Source organism: Oryctolagus cuniculus, chromosome 20, assembly GCF_051225735.1.
Source record: "Oryctolagus cuniculus isolate XC-2025 breed Fujian yellow rabbit chromosome 20, ASM5122573v1, whole genome shotgun sequence".
Taxonomy (NCBI): domain Eukaryota; kingdom Metazoa; phylum Chordata; class Mammalia; order Lagomorpha; family Leporidae; genus Oryctolagus; species Oryctolagus cuniculus.
The window spans coordinates 55,645,960-55,661,182 of record NC_142886.1 but is presented as its reverse complement, the minus strand read 5'-3'; the positions used below and the strand labels follow the sequence as shown (position 1 = coordinate 55,661,182).

The window sequence follows — 15,223 nt, the reverse complement described above, 5'->3', positions numbered from 1 at the left end:
GCTGAAGGCTGCATGTTAGGTGGAACTTACCCTCCATACTTGATGCACGGAGCCTCCCATCATGCATGTGGGGACCTCACCACCCAGTGATCCCATTGAGAGAGGGCTTTAGGGAGGGGAAAATACCATGAGGGTTGCTGCCTGCAATGAAGGGAATACGACCCTTAGAGAGATCCTTCAGTAACTCAAGTTTTAAATTTCAGTTATTCCCACATGAGGGAAGGAAAAGGGAGAGACACTCCCATGCATGCACTTTCCCAAGTGTCGCTTGGACAGGTCTGCTTCCCAGCCTCACCCAGTTTCAGGACAACAATCAGGTGCATCCACGAGAGTGACAGTGCCCAAATATCATCCCATAAACTTCTGATTCCTGGGGTTGCAGGAGTAGGAATCTGGTACTGGGTGTCAGAGCCACATATGAGATGCAGGCACTCCCTTGAGGGGTGAGCGCAACCTAAACAGTGAAAATTTTAATTTATTATTTCCATGAAATTTAATAACACAGTTAATACTAAGGTACTGCACAGTTGTGGAAAATATCATATACTTACTCTGCTTTATTTAAAGTTATATTCATATCAGATTTTCAGATACTTTGTTTAAAAACTAAGAAGCCTTCATTCACCTGGGCCCCACAGGACCTGAAAACTCAATGCCTTCACCTTCCGCCCCCAACACACCTGCATGTCGCTCAGAGCTGAACTGGATGAAATCCATTGTGAAGGAACCCAAAGGGGCTCAGGCCTTAATGTGACTGGAGGAGGTGGGCCGGGGCTGGGTGACACAGGGGCAGTGGACAGCACCGTGGGATGTGATATTTGCTCTTGGCGAAGTTGTGATGAGGAGTGAGAGAGGCACAGCTGAATTGCACTCAACACAGGCACACTTTCAACATGTGCGGCTGCCTCTGTATCTATCACAGCTCAACAGTGTCGCTCCCCGTCTTAGTGGAGGAGCAACACAGGACCCTGCGCTGTTCTTTTGTCTGCTCGGCCCTCCCCGGGTTTGCTGCTGGTTCTTCCCGGGTTGGCTACTGTCCCTTCCACCTCCGTGGAAGGGCGGTTCCCCCTGCCACATTCCCCACTTCCGCAGGGGAGCGGCACACCGCCGGCCGGCTCTCTCGGGGGCTGCACAGGTGTTCCCCTTAGATGTTCCTCTTAGATGTTCCTGTTAGATGTTCCTCGTGCATGCCGTCTCTCTCCTCCCTTATAGTCCTCCTCTGCCAATCCCAACTCAGCTGCCCACACGCCTAGTACGCTGCTCTCCTCCAATCAGGAGCAAGTCCTACAGTTTATTGGCTGAACTGGAGGCAGCTGTGTAGAAGCTGTTTTCTTCTCTCCCAGCGCCATATTGTGGGAGAGCAGATGCATAGAATAAGCCTTAATTCCAGTAACTTAGTCTAGTCCGAGTTGCTCCCCACAAACAGCATTGCCCATGGAAGCAAAATTTACCATCTGAGAAGTTGTGAAGGACAGACAGACAGACACTGGCACATGGAACACCACACTCAGATGCACCTGCGTGGAACCTGGTCCCCTGTGCATCTCTCTGTCAAAAACGGAATCCAGCAAAATGCTCCATGTTCTGCTGCTGGCAGGGAGTTATGCAGACCTCACCAGGAAGCCCCCGTGAGTGCTGAGGGTGGACTGGGGCAGAGCTGTATCCTGTGGTGAGGGGGCAGATGCAGATGCTGGACTCCTGTTAGCACATGGAGTTGGAGACACATCCAGAGTCTACTGATGATTTCTCCTGTAACACTGATCTGGAACCATAGCTATGTGAACCCATGATACAGGTTATGGTTCCATTCACATAAAAGGACAAAAACAGGGTTCAAAGTGCAATCAGAGCACAAAGTTATCACTGGTTCCATAAGTGTGCACTACAGACGGCCCCGGTAACACTACTCAGTCTGGGTCTGTCCTGTCTGAGGCGTCTGACCCCATGCCTGCTATATAGGAGCAGACATTGGATAGGACTCCCTCTGCCCATGAAAACCAGCCTAGCCCTCACCCTGCAGCTCTGGCACAGGAGCTCCAGCCCCAGGACTCCCAGGTGTCCACTCAGTGAGCGCACTCAACACAGACGCTCACCATGGAGACTGGGCTGCGCTGGCTTCTCCTGGTCGCTGTGCTCAAAGGTAATGATGGAGAACGCGGGGTACTGAGTCTGGGAGAGGACGTGAGTGAGAGACACAGAGAGTGTGAGTGACAGTGTCCTGACCAGGACGTCTGTGTTTGCAGGTGTCCAGTGTCAGCAGCTGGAGGAGTCCGGAGGAGGCCTGGTCAAGCCTGGGGGATCCCTGGAACTCTGCTGCAAAGCCTCTGGATTCACCTTCAGTAGCTACTACATGTGCTGGGTCTGCCAGGCTCCAGGGAAGGGGCTGGAGTGGATCGGATGCATTTATGCTGGTAGTGGTAGCACATGGTACGCGAGCTGGGTGAATGGCCGATTCACTCTCTCCAGAGACAACGCCCAGAGCACAGGTTGCCTACAACTGAACAGTCTGACAGCTGCGGACACGGCCACTTATTTCTGTGCCAGAGACACAGTGGGGGGCCCTCAGGCTGAGCCCAGACACAAACCTCCCTGCAGGGGCGCGTGGCTCCACCAGGGGGCGCACAAGACGTACCGAGAGCACATTCTGGTCTTGAGCAGATGCAGGAAGAGATGAAGCCCTGGTTTCCTGTCAGGGAATTGGGGTTTCCTCTCCGGTAGCCGTTTTGAGGAATTAATTCTACTCTTGTTATTCTGACCCTACCGATGACTTCAGTGATGGTGATAAAATTTGATGTGAAAGGAAGGAGTCGTTAATGAACAACTTCGGTTCATAAACAAGGACAGCAGTCACCAGGATGAGAGATCCTGGGAATCTCTGAGGACCCTGGTGATTCTTTTCCAACCTGACTCAGATAGAGCCCTCAGGGCACTGCTAACTTTAGGACAATTTTAGTTTTCCTTTTAGAACCAGGGACAGTAGAGCTAGGGTTTCTGTTCTGGTAAACCTCAACTACCTAAGTCATCCCTCTCCTCCCATCAAAATGAGCATGTGTACCGAACTGAACCTACATTTTTTTTGACAGGCAGAGTGGACCATGATAGAGAGAGACAGAGAGAAAGGTCATCCTTTTCCGTTGGTTTGCCCCCCAATGACTGCTGCGACAGTCACACTATGGGCAGCACACCTCACAGATCCGAAGCCAGGAGCCAGGTGCTTCTCCTGGTCTCCCATGTGTTTGAGGGGCCCAAGGAGTTGGGCCATCCTCCACTGCACTCCCGGGCCACAGCAGAGAGCTGGCCTGGAAGAGGAGCGACTGGGACAGAATCCGGTGCCCCGACCGGGAATAGAATCTGGGGTGCCGGCACCGCAGGTGGAGCATTATAGTCTATTGAGACGCAGTGCCGGCCACATAATGTTTTTTTAATCTGTGGATGATCCATACTCACTTTCTACAGACTTTATACCCGACCTCTATTTCCCGTTAATCCTGAAAACACATTGTGGTCCCTGTGTGAATGTCACAGCACTCAGGAATGTACTTGCTGCTCAGCTCTGTCTCAGGCTGAGCTTCTGCAGGCACCTGGGAAACCTACAGGGACTTCCTCCTTCTTTAGGTCCTGGGACCCTCCTGTGGGGCTCCCTGCATGAACTCAGGTGGGAAATGCACTGGACATCAGCAGTCAAGGTCATAACTGAATGGAAAGTTTTGGGTGTGCACTTCCAGCTGATCTGGTTTTGCTCCAGTGTTGTGGGGCCCTACACCTGCTGTGGATCAGCAAAGCAGAAAGTGGGACACACAGTGGCTGTGCACTCTGGGGCTGGAGTCCACATCATGGGGAGCTGTGTCTGTGGGTCCAGCATGATGACCAGTGTCCTGAGGCTGGATCACAGCTGCAGGAAGAGCCAGTCCCAAAGACCATGTGTCCAGTGTCCCTGTTCTTCACTCCACGTCTATGCTGACTGGCGTTATCAATCCATTTGTAGACTTTCATCAGTTTTAGAGAGGGAGACAACCAGGCTGCATATCAGAGTCCTGGACAGAGCCCATTACACTCCTCCCCATACTTGTAACTGATAGTACACCCTGGAGGACAGTAGATGATGGATCCATTATGAGGTCCCGTCACCAAGGTGGGAACGTTGATACAGCTTCATACTCCTTCATACGTTTCCAGCTGCCATATTTTGAGTACAATGGCCTAATTTATCATCTCAATAAAACATTGGCAAACACAATGCCAGTATTCAGAGAACTGATCTGCAGTTGGGCATTTTTGTTAATCTTTACATATGTGTTTTTTGAATAATACCTGTACTCATTGAATTTGTATTCCTTAAAAAATAAATTTAGACTGCTCCAAGTTGGTGGAATAGGGAGGGAGCACACTGATAGCCCAGGGAAAGATAGTTTAATAAAAGTGGAGATACTGTAGTCTCAGGGAAGAGTTAGGGAAAAACCTACAAAGGAAACTGTTCTGGAACTAGTGGGACACAATGGAACTACATGGAGGGCACGAGTGCCCATGGCTCAGGACCCCAGTGCTGAGTCTACGCACCAGCGCTGGAAAGGGAGGTGAGGTGAAACTGCAGTAGCCCAAGACACTGGCGGGAAAGCAGCAGGAAGAGCCTAGAGGGAATGAGGCTTGAAGCCCCATGGGGGAAAATTCACCATGCTAACTAGAGGAGAGAGAAAAAATAAAATGGACCAGTATGGACACGATTCCCTCTCTCCACTCACCTTACAAAGGCAAGCAAGACAAAGAGCAGGTGCCATTTGGACATACATAACAGCTGCACCAGCTCAGGGCTGTGCCCACCCTCAGCCAAGCAGAAAAACATGACTCTGGTGGGGAGAAATACCAGGAGGTTAAGACCTAGTGAATATGTGCAGCTTATGAACTGGGACTGTGAAAAAAGAAAAAACTGAGGGTGTGTGAGGGAACTCACAGAGTACCTGAGACATGAGTACTCTCGGGAGACACCACAAACTCAGTAACCTTGGCCAAACAGTGGGAGACATTGCAGGGGAATCTGAGCTTACACAGAGGGCTGCACAGATCCTTTGTGTGGTCCTTGGGACAGAGTGGACAAATATTATACCCACTGGGGCTAGTGCTCAGGCACTGGTTGCCTTCAAGGAGAATAGCTCATCTGTGCAGAATTACTTCCCTTCTGAATAAAAGTGAGAGAAACTTTACCATGCCAAACCTGGGTGTGCCACCTTTGGCACACCCTTAACCCTGAAGAACTGCACAGAGCCCTCTGGACACACCCACCACAAGCCTCTAGAGATTTACCAAAAGCAGACAGTCCACTTAATCTAGGGTCATAGTATAATGAGAAAAGCCAACACAGCAAGGAAAAAAAAAGAAGAAGAAACCAAAGAATATTTCCCAATACCAAACAACAAATGCAGAAACCAAGGAAACAAGAACAAGGAAGACATTATGATGCCCCCAAATGAACATGACACTCCAATTCAAGATTATGAAGATGATGAGATAGCAGAAATGCAAGATACAGATTTCAAAAATTCATGATAAGAATATTTAGAAGTTATCAAAAACAAATTCATGAACTACAGAAATCCTTACTGGATAGAAAATCTCTCTCATGAAAATGAAATCTTAAGGAGGAATCATAATGAAATGAGGAATCTAGTAGAACCTGAAATTATGATACTGAAGAGAAATGAAAATGAAATGAAGAATTCAATGGAACTAATGACAAACGCACTTGAGAGCCTTAAAGACTGAATCAGTGATATAGAAGAGACAATATCAGACTTAGAAGACAGAGCACAGGAAAGTATACAGTCAAACCAAAGGCAAGAAGGAGAAATTAGAAATTAAAAAAATATTGTTGGGAATCTACAGGATACTATTTAAAACCCAACATTCGGGTTCTAGGAGTTCCTGAAGGCATGGAGAGAGAAAGAAAGGATTGGAAGGCCTTTTTAGTGAGATACTAGGAGCAACCTTCCCAGGTTTGGAGAAGGACAGAGACATCCAAGCACATAGAACCCCCAATAAACGTGACCAAAAGAGATCCTCACCACAACGCGTTGTAATTAAACTCACCACAGTGAATTATGGAGAAGAGGTTCTAACATGTGGAAGAGAGAAACGTCAGATTACTCTCAGAGGATCTCCAGTTAGACTCACAGCAGACTTCTCATCAGAAACCCTACAGGCTAGGAGGGAATGGCAAGACATAGCCCAGGTACTAAGAGAAAAAAATTGCCAGCCCAGAATATTATATCCTGCTAAGCTCTCATTTGTGAATGAAGATGAAATAAAGACTTTTCATAGCAAACAGAATTGAAATAATTTCTCACCACTAGTCCAGCCCTGCAAAAGACCCTTGAAGATGTGTTACACACAGAAACACAGAAACACAACCATCAATACGAAAGAAGGTAAAGAAAGAAAAACTCCCAGTAAAAGATCACAGGAAGTTCAAAGCCTATATTAGAAATATCTTTGGGAAAATGGCAGGGCAAAGTTACTATTTATCAATAATCACATTGAATGTTAATGGCCCCAGATCTCCAGTTAAAAGACAGACTGGCTGAATGGATTAAGGAACAAAACCCACCTATTTGCTGCTTACAAGAAACACATCTTTCCAACAAAGGTGCATGCAGACTGAACGTGGAAGGTTGGAAAAGATATTCCATGTGAGTGAAGTAAGCCATTCCCAAAGAGACAAATACCATATGTTCTCCCTGATCGGTGACAACTGACTGAACACCAAAAAGGAAACCTCCTGAAGTGAAATGGACACTATGAGAAATGGTGACTTGATAAGCATAGCCCTGACTGCTAATGGACAACTTAATACATTATCCCTCATAGTATTTTTTTTGTCTGCTCTACTTAATATGACTGGTTTAATTCTGTAATTATCACACAGTTATTCTTAAGTGTTGAAAATTAACTGAAATGTGATCCCTGTTAAACATAAGAGTGGGAATAAGAGAGGGAAGAGATGTATAATTTGGGGCATGCTCGGGCTGACTTGCCCCAATTGGTAGAGTTGGAAACATACCAGGGGATTCCAATTCAATCCCATCAAGGTGGCATGTGCCAATGCCATGTCACTAGTCCAAGTGATCAATTTCAGTTCACAATTGATCATAATGAAAGGACTAAGAGTCAAAGGGAGCACATAAACAAGTCTAGTATCTGCTAACACCAACCGATAGAATAAATAAAGGGGAGAGTGATCCAACATGGGAAGTGAGATACTCAGCAGACTCATAGAATGGCGGATGTCCTAAATAGCACTCTGGCCTCAGAATCAGCCCTAAAGGCACTCGGATCTGGCTGAAAAGCCCATGAGAGTATTTCAGGCATGGAAAGCCAAGACACTCTGGCAAAAAGATCTCTGTGAGTGAGATCCCAGTGGAAAGAACAGGTCTTCAAAGAGGGAGGTGCCTTTCTCTGAAGGGAGGAGAGAACCTCCACTTTGACTATGACCGTGTCTAAACAAGATAAGAGTCGGAGAACTCAAGGGGCTTCCATAGCCTTGGAAACTCATAACTGGTGCATGGGGAGATTACTGATGCCATAAACAGGAGTGTCAATTGGTAAAGTCAACAACAGGAGTCACTGTGCACTTACTCCTCATGTAGGATCTCTGTCCTTAACGTGCTGTACACTGAGGCTTAATGCTATAACGAGTACTCAAACAGTATATTTCACTTTGTGTTTCTATGGGGGTGCAAATGACTGAAATCTTTACTTAATGTACACTAAACTGATCTTCTGTTAAAAAAAAAAAAAGAAAGAAAGAAATTATCAATTCCCAACTTGACTCTCACTGGGATTAAACATGACAATAGGTCTGCTCTGATTTCATTATCATTTAAAAAAATCATCTATTATTTTTCACTTTATGTTCCTGTGTGGGAGCAAACTGTTGAAATCCTTACTTAAGGTATACTAAGCTGATCTTCTGTATATTAAGATAATCGAAAATGAATCTTGATGTGAATGGAAGGGGAGAGGGAGTGGGAAGGGGGAGGGTTGTGGGTGGGAGGGACGGTATGGGGGGGAAGCCATTGTAACACATGAGTCGTACTTTGGAAATTTATATTCATTAAATAAAAGATAAAAAAAAGACAGACTGGCTGAATGGATTAAGGAACAAAACCCACTTATTTGCTGCTTACAAGAAACACATCTTTCCAACAAAGGTGCATGCAGACTGAACGTGGAAGGTTGGAAAAGATATTCCATGCCAACAGAAACCAAAAAAGAGCTGGCATAGCCATATTAATATCAGACAAAATAAACCTTAACACAAAAACTATTAAGAGAGACAAAGAAGGGCACTACATAATGATTAAGGGATCAATTCAACAGGAAGATGTAACTATTATAAATGTATATGCACCTAATTACAGGACACTAGTTTATTTAAAAGATTTGTTAAGGGACTTAAAGGGAGACTTAGACTCCAATACAATAGTACTGGGGGACTTCAAACTCCACTTTCAGAAATATATCAACCAGACAGAAGATCAACAAGGAAACAGCAGATTTAATCGACACTATAGCCCAAATGGATCTAACAGATATCTATGGAACTTTTCATCCTACACTTAAAGAATATACATTCTTCTCAGCAGTACATGGAACCTATTCTAGGATTGACCACACACTAGACCATAAAGCAAGTCTCAGCAAATTCAAAAGAATTGGAATAAAGCTGGAAATTAGCAACTCAGGAATTCCTAGAACATATGCAAACACATGGAGACTGAACAACATGCTCCTGAATGAACACTAGGTCATAGAAGAAATCAAAAGAGAAATCAAAAACTTTCTGAAAGTAAATGAGGATAACAACACAACATATCAAAACTCATGGGATACAGCAAAAGCAATGTTAAGTGGAAAGTTTACAGCAATAGGTGCCTACATCAAGAAATTGGAAAGGCACCAAATAAATGAGCTTTCAATGCATCTGAAGGATCTAGAAAAACTGCAGCAAACCAGACCCAAAACAGGTAGAAGAAGAGAAATAATTAAAATCAGAGAAAAAGTCAACAGGATTGAATTCAAATAATTACAAAAGATCAGCCAAAGAGCTGATTTTTTGAAAAATTAACACAATTGACAGACCATTGGCCCATCTAACCAAAAAAAGAAAAGACCCAAATCAACAAAATCAGAGATGAAAAAGGGAATGTAACAACACACACCACAGAAATAAAAATAGTCATCAGAAATTACTACAAGGAGCTGTGTGCCAGCAAACAGGGAAATCTATCAGAAATGGATAGATTCCTGGACACATGCCACCTACCTAAATTGAACCATGAAGACATAGAAAACCCAAACAGACCCATAACTGAGACAGAAATTGAATCAGTAATAAAGTCCCTCCCAACAAAGAAAAGCCCAGGACCGGATGGATTCACTGCTGAATTCTACCACACATTTAAAGAAGAACTAACTCCAATTCTTCTTAAATTATTCAGAACAATCAAAAAAGAGGGAATCCTCCCAAATTCTTTCTATGAAGCCAGCATCACCTTAATCCCTAAGCCTGAAAATGATGCAGCATTGAAAGAAAATTAAAGACCAATATACCTGATGAACATAGACGCAAAAATCCTCAATAAAATTCTGGCCAATAGAATGCAACAACACATCAGAAAGATCATCCACACAGACCATGTGGGATTTATCCCTGGTATGCAGGGATGATTCAATGTTTGCAAATCAATCAATGTGATACACCACATTAACAAACTACAGAAGAAAAATCATATGATTATCTCAATAGATGCAGAGAAAGCATTCAATAAAATACAACACCCTTTCATGATGAAAACTCTAAGCAAATTGGGTATAGAAGGAACATTCCTCAATACAATCAAAACAACTTATAAAAAACCCACAGCCAGTATCCTATTGAATGGAGGAAAGTTGGAAGCAGTTCCATTGAGATCCGGTACCAGACACGGATGCCCACTCTCACTACTGCTATTCAATATAGTTCTGGAAGTTTTAGCCAGAGCCACTGGGCAAGAAAAAGAAATTAAAATGATACAAATGGGGAAGGAAGAACTCAAACTATCCGTCTTTGCAGATGGTATGATTCTTTATTTAGGGGATCCAAAGAACTCTACTAAGAGACTACTGGAACTCATAGAAGAGTTTGGCAAAGTAGTAGGTTATAAAATCAATGCACAAAAACCAACAGACTTGGCCGGCACTGCGGCTAATTAGGCTAATCCTCCACCTTGCGACACTGGCACACCGGGTTCTAGTCCCAGTCGGGGCGCCAGATTCTGTCCCGGTTGCTCCTCTTCCAGGTCAGCTCTCTGCTGTGGCCAGGGAGTGCAGTGGAGGATGGCCCAAGTGCTTGTGCCCTGCACCCCATGGAAGACCAGGATAAGCACCTGGCTCCTGCCATCGGATTAGCGCGGTGCACTGGCTGCAGCGCGCTGTCCGCAGCAGCCATTGGACGGTGAACCAATGGAAAAAGGAAGACCTTTCTCTCTGTCTCTCTCTCTCACGGTCGACTCTGCCTATCAAAAAAAAGCCTTTGTATACACAGGCAATGCCACGGCTGAGAAAGAACTTCTAAGATCAATCCCATTCACAATAGCTACAAACCAATCAAACACCTTGGAATAAACTTAACCAACGATGTTAAAGACCTCTACAATGAGAATTACAAAATCTTAAACAAAGAAATAGAAGAGGATACCAAAAAATGGAAAAATCTTCCATGCTCATGGATTGGAAGAATCAATATCATCAAAATGTCCATTCTCCCAAAAGCAATTTATAGATTCAATGCAATAACAATCAAAATACCAAGACATTCTTCGCAAATCTGTAAAAAATGATGCAGACATTCATATGGAGGCACAGGAGACCTCGAATAGCTAAAGTAATACTGTACAACAAAAACAAAGCTGGAGGCATCACAATACCAGATTTCAAGACATACTACAGGGCAGTTGTAATCAAAACAGCATGGCACTGGTACAGAAACAGATGGATAGACCAATGGAACAAAATAGAAACACCAGAAATCAACCCAAACATCTACAGCCAACTTATATTTGACCAAGGATCTAAAACCAATTCCCAGAGCAAGGCCATCTATTCAATAAATGGTGCTATGAAAACTGGATTTCCATGTGCAGAAGTATGAAGCAGGACCCCTACCTTACACCTTACAAAAAATCCACTCAAACTGGATTCAATATCTAAATCTACGACCCGACACCATCAAATTATTAGAGAACATTGGAGAAACCCTGCAAGATATACGCACGGGCACAGTCTTCTTGGAAAAGACCTGAGAGGCACAGGCTGTCAGAGCCAAAATTAACAACTGGGATTACATCAAGTTGAGAAGTTTCTGTACTGCAAAAAACAAAAACAAAAAAAACAGGAAAGTGAAGAGGCAACCAACAGAATGGGAAAAAATATTTGCAAACCATGCAACAGATAAAGGATTAATAACCAGAATCTAAAAAGAGATCAAGAAACTCCACAACAACAAAACAAACAACCCACTTAAGAGATGGGCCAAGGACCTCAACAGACATTTTTCAAAAGAGGAAATCCAAATGGCCAACAGACACATGAAAAAATGTTCAGGATCACTAGCCATCAGGGAAATGCAAATCAAAACCACAGTGAGGTTTCAACTCACTCCGGATAGAATCCTCACATACAGAAATCTACCAACAACAGATGCTGGCGAGGTTGTGGGGAAAAATGGACACTAACCCGCTGTTGGTGGGAATGCAAACTAGTAAAGCCACTATGGAAGTCAGTTTGGAGATTCCTCAGAAACCTGAATATAACCCTACCATACAACCCAGCCATCCCACTCCTTGGAATTCACCCAGAGGAGATTAAATTGGCAAATAAAAGAGCTGTCTGCACCTCAATGTTTATTGCAGCTCAATTCACAATAGCTAAGACCTGGAACCAACCTAAATGCCCATCAACAGTAGACTGGATAAAGAAATTATGGGACATGTACTCTTTAGAATACTATACAGCAGTAAAAAAAAACAATGAAATCCGGTCATTTGCAACAAAATGGAGGGATCTGGAAAAGATCGTGCTGAATGAAATAAGCCAGTTCCAAAAGGACAAATATCATATGTTCTCCCTGATCGGTGATGACTAACCAAGCACCAAAAAGGGAACCTGTTGTGAAATGGACACTATGAGAAGCAGCGACTTGATCAGCCCTTGTCCTGACTGTCGAGGAACAACTTAATATTTTATCCCTTTTAGTATTTTTTTGTTCTACTAATACTATTGGTTGACGTCTTTAATTAACACACAATTATTCTTAGGTGTTTAAATTTGATTGAAAAGTGATCCCTGTTAAATATGAGAGTGGGAATAAGAGAGGGAGGAGATGTACAGTTTGGCACATGCTCAATCAGACTTGCATCAAACGGTAGATTTAGAAATGTGCCAGGGGATTCCAATTCAATCCGATCAAGGTGGCATGTACCAATGCCATCTCACTAGTCAAAGTGATCAGTTTTAGTTCATAATTTATCATAATGATAGGATTGGGATTTAAAGGGATCACATATACAAGACTAGTGTCTACTATTAACTGCTACTATTAACTGATAGAATTATAAAGGAGAGAATTATCCAACATGGGAAGTGGGATACACAGCAGACTCATAGAATGTCAGATGTCCTGAACAGCACTCTGGCCTCAGAATCAGCCCTTAAGGGATGGGAGAGGGAGCAGGAGATGGGAGGGTTGTGGGAGGGAGGGAAGTTATGAGGGGGAAAAGCCACTGTGATCCAAAAGCAGTACTTTGGAAATTTATATTTAATAAATAAAAGTTAAAAAAAATAAATTTAAAAAATAAAAAAGATTTAAATATTTTAAATAATATTGTTACATGGACATCATGCATGCTGTTCCTATATTTCCTCCAAGGTTTTAAAAGATGTTGAAACTGCATGTGCAATTTTTTAGAAAAGGTTTATTTATTTACTGAAAGTCAGTGTTACACAGAGAGAGGGAAAGACACAGAGACAAGTTCTTCCATCTGCTGGTTCATCCCCCAGATGACAGTGACACCAGGAGACAGGAGTTTCTTCGGGGTCTCCCATGTGGATGCAGGGGCCAAATACTAGGACCATGCTTTTCTGCTCTCCCGGGTGCATCAGCAAGAGACGATTGGAAGTGCCGCAGCTGGAACAGGAACACACAGCACTATGGGATGCAGGCATCACAGGCAGTGGATTCACCTGCTGCACCACAGTGATGCTTTCTCCATTTCTGCGCATTTGTTCTCAGTGTACAAATGCAGCACTGATGTTTCCTAAATGGCACCTAGTGGTGGAGTATATTATTCTCCATCATTTTGTGCATGGGCTCTCAGCCCTGAGCTTGTTTTTGTTAGAACTTCCCTCTTCATGATATTCACTCACTGCCACCCAGACCTAGTGCCCACATCAGGGAACACACAACCTCAACTACTTATCCTGCGTGTGAGCTTCCACACATGAGAAACACAAGAGGCACCCATCCTTCATGCCCTGGCTGATGTCACTAGGCACAAAGACCTGTATCAAATCAAAGATGTCCTGAAAACATAACTGTACAGAATCATGGAAAGAATCATATGTTCTGTGTCGTTACCTGTGCTACTAAACACCAGAGGACACTGTGCTCTGCCAGGAACCTGTCCTATCTGAAGTGCACAACCCCATGCCTGCTATACAGGGGCAGCACATGCAAATAGGGCCTCCCTCTGCCCATGAAAACCAGCCCAGCCCTCACCCTGCAGATCTGGCACAGGAGCTCCAGCCCCAGGACTCCCAGGTGTCCACTCAGTGATCACACTCAACACAGACGCTCACCATGGAGACTGGGCTGCACTGGGTTCCCCTGGTCGCTGTGCTCAAAGGTAATGATGGGGAACGCATGGCACTGAGTCTGGGAGAGGATGTGAGTGAGAGACACAGAGAGTGTGAGTGACAGCTTCCTGACCAGGACGTCTGTGTTTGCAGGTGTCCAGTGCCAGAAGCAGCTGGAGGAGTCCGGGGGAGGCCTGGTCCAGCCTGGGGGAATCCCTGAAACTCTCCTGCAAAGCCTCTGGATTCGACTTCAGTACCTACTACATGAGCTGGGTCCACCAGGCTCCAGGGAAGGGGCTGGAGTGGATCGGAATCATTTATGCTGGTAAAGGTAGCACAGACTACGCGAGCTGGGTGAATGGCCGATTCACCATCTCCAGCCACAACGCCCAGAACATGGTGGATCTTGAAATGAACAGTCTGAAAGCCGTGGACATGGCCACCTATTTCTGTGCCAGAGACACAGTGAGGGGCCCTCAGGCTGAGTCCAGAAACAAATCTCCCTGCAGGGCCGCACGGCTCCACCAGGAGGCACACAAGATGCACTGAATATATATTCTGGTCATGTGTAGGTGCAGAGGGACAATAAGCCCTGGTTTCCTGTTAGGCAATTGGGGTTTCCTCTCCTCTAACGCATTTGAAGAAATGGTTCTACTCTTACGATTCTGTCCCCGCCACTGACTTCACTGACGGATAGAAACTTTGAATAGAAGGAAGAAGTCCTACGTGACAATTTCGGGTTCATGACTGACAACTGTCCTCACTGCGATCAGATATCATGGGGATCTGTGAGGACCTCGTGAGTCTTTTCCAGTCTAACTCGTGCTGGTGTCCTCAGGGCACTGCTGACTCTAGGACAATTTTACTTTTCCCTTTATATCCTGGAGACAGCTGAGCCAGGGTCTCTGGTCTGTTAAACCTCAACTATTTCCCTCTCTTCCTGTCAAAGTAGCCTGTGTGCAGAACTGAACTGACATTTTATTTTAAACTGTGGGTGATCCACACTCACTTTCCACAGAATGTGGGCACCTTTAATCCTGGAACAGTCTGTGAGTCTGTGGTCCTTGTGTGAACGTCACAGAACTCAGGAATGTACTTGCAGCTCAGCTGTGTCTCAGGCTGAGCTTCTGCAGGCACCTGGGAAGCCTACAGGGACTTCCTCATCCTCTAGGTCCTGGGACACGCCTGGGGTGCTCCCTGCATGAACTCAGAGGGGAAATGCACTGGACATCAGCAGTCAAGGTCATAACTGAATGGAAAGTGTTGGGTGTGCACTTCTAGTTGATCTGATTCTGTCAAGTGTTGTGGGACTCCCTGCACCTGCTGTGGTTGAGGGAGA

The 15,223-nt window shown here is 44.7% G+C and overlaps 1 pseudogene; it reads left to right on the top strand.

Moving 5' to 3' along the window:
* Positions 1-13,888: 13,888 nt before the first annotated feature.
* Positions 13,889-14,581, top strand: LOC149120259 (immunoglobulin heavy variable 3-11 pseudogene; annotated as a pseudogene).
* Positions 14,582-15,223: the final 642 nt, after the last annotated feature.